General features: G+C 43.3%; 1 long non-coding RNA gene across 1 annotated transcript; it reads right to left on the bottom strand.

The window, feature by feature from the left end:
* On the bottom strand, positions 1–2,250 carry LOC104542618. The gene is made up of 3 exons (XR_728151.1): positions 2,096–2,250; positions 1,072–1,150; positions 1–140 (listed from the first exon to the last, which is right to left on the bottom strand). It is a non-coding gene; the product is annotated as an uncharacterized LOC104542618 (long non-coding RNA).
* Positions 2,251–2,341: the final 91 nt, after the last annotated feature.

Here is a 2,341-nt window from a genome sequence, read left to right on the forward strand (position 1 = left end):
TTTCTCTAAAGATGTAATGAAATTATACCAAAAGATGCAGTTCAGAGTCCACTGGGATTCCTTGTCTTTTAGTTATTGGAGAAGATGCAGTTTCCACTGTAGATTTTTATTGAGTTTTGGCGGAATAAGTAATTCTGGATCTGAAAGGCAAACAGAACAAGAGTCAGAACAGAGGGTAACAGCAATATAGTTTCTTCAGCAGATGTCAACTGCTCAGTTTCCTTTACATCAAAGGACATTGAGAAGTCTCTGACACATAGCATTTCACTTTAGTGATGTATCACCAGCCTGCACAGAATGGCACCCCCAGCAGAACTGCTTACACAAATCAATCACTGGGGCAAATGAAGTCCCCTCTCCATTAGGTGTTACCATTCAGAATGAGGAGGCAACAATCCATGGCAGAAAGTAGAACTCTGTTCATTCACCAATAGCTGTGACACCACACACAGCAGTCAGCTGGCTCTGTTAAGTGTGACTAAGAGGCACAAGGTTTTATCTGCAGCGAGTTCTGGTAAATGGCAATAGGCAGACTGCATCTAGAGGTTTATTAGAGGATTTCTCCAGCCAGTTCCAGGACCAGAAGGGGAAAAGGCTGTAGCGCTAATGGGGAAGAGGGAAGACAGAGCGAAGGTGGGACCAGCCCTTGCTAGGTACCTCAGCCCTAAGTTTGTACTAGCTGTGATGACTTGAGATGACAAAGCACCACGGCAGACTGTAGCCTGGCCTGGCTCTCAAAGCCAGATAGAAAAATTCAGTGGGTAAGATACAAGCAGAATTATCTAATGGATTCCCTAAGAAATTAGGGCTTCCAATTCCCTCACAAAAGACATTACACACAGAGGAAGCCAGGAGCACAATTCAGACAGTAGTTTTAGCACAGGACTTCAAAACCTCATTAAGACGGCTGCTAACTCGCCACAAGACAAGAGGGTACCCCATAAAGAAAAGCAAGAAACTTCTACAACTGAATAAATGCTGTAACTGTTGGCAGGTAGCAGTGCTTGAAGATCCTCAAAGCCCATTGACATCACTCACATTTCACACACCAAATTCAGAGCCTCAACTAACCTTGTACAACAGGAGCCACCATCATCTTCTGCTGATAGGCAGCCATAATGCTATTTGCAGTTGAATTGGGGCCCAGGACCTGTGTGAAGAAGCAATACTTATGTTCCAACCTGCACAAAACAAGGCTGAGAGCAGGGATACCTACAAAGAAAACTCTGCCGTTAGTCTCCAGAAGCGGCTGCCTCCAGGAGACCTCACAGTACAAACTGATCAGGAATATGTGATCAAAGCTCAGTAATGTCTCAAAAACGTTGACACAGAGGCAGAAAGAAAGAACTGCTTGTGGACAGCTTCTCAGGACACATAACTCTTATTCCAAGCACCCACTTCTTCACAGCACTGTGTCATGACTTAGCAGGACTACTCTCATTAAAGTGCCAGCAATATTTAAAGTTCAGTAGTTAGCAAGTTGATTATTGGGGAGTATCTTGTGTTCACCAGGAATGCTCAGAAATTACTTACTAGAAACAAAGACTTTTACTTTGGAAGGGAACTAAAAGCAGTCCTTGTGATTACCTTATTCTCCATTAAGCTGAAGCTTAGAAGTCTGACATATCCCTTATTTTTGCAACATACTCCTTATGATATACAAGTTAAGACTAAAGTCTGGTAGCTTTTTACTTCACACCACCAGATTGGAGAACCACTGTTGAACATAAAACCTATGCTAACACTTCTTTTTTAGTCCTGATGGTTGAAAAGATTATCCGTATATTCTACGAACTGCTTAAGATCTTATGAAAAGAAATCCCCACCAGGACAAGGTAACATAAGCCTTATGAGACCTCATCATGACCTATGTAGCACAAGGGACGCAGCAAGCTATACCTGCTGTACCCATCTAGAGCATACCGACTTCGCAGGTACTACACAGAGTATCCACCTGACCTCTACACAAAGAAAAAACAACAGATTTGGAAAGCCAGAGGAAGGATTCCAGTGTCTTTGCTAGAGAATGCAAAATACTCCTAAAATACTAGGTATTTTATAGCAGGTGTGATGGCTATTGCAGATGAGCACAGACCGGGTTGATGAAGCTCTGCTGCAGCTCCGGAGTCCATATTTCTGGGATGGAGGTCTCCATCAACTGCAAAACCTCTTCTAGGACTTGCTGCAGTGCCCCAGCTTGCTCATCATAACCAAACAGCACGAGCTGCTTCAGAAGGAAGTGTATGTCTCCTGCAGGAGGAAACAGAAGCACAAGCAATAGCAATAAACACAGGGATGCTAAAGACACAGCTGTATTTCACAGAATCACAGAATCACAGAA

This window comes from Mesitornis unicolor, unplaced genomic scaffold (genome assembly GCF_000695765.1).
Source record: "Mesitornis unicolor isolate BGI_N332 unplaced genomic scaffold, ASM69576v1 scaffold30516, whole genome shotgun sequence".
Lineage (NCBI taxonomy): Eukaryota > Metazoa > Chordata > Aves > Mesitornithiformes > Mesitornithidae > Mesitornis > Mesitornis unicolor.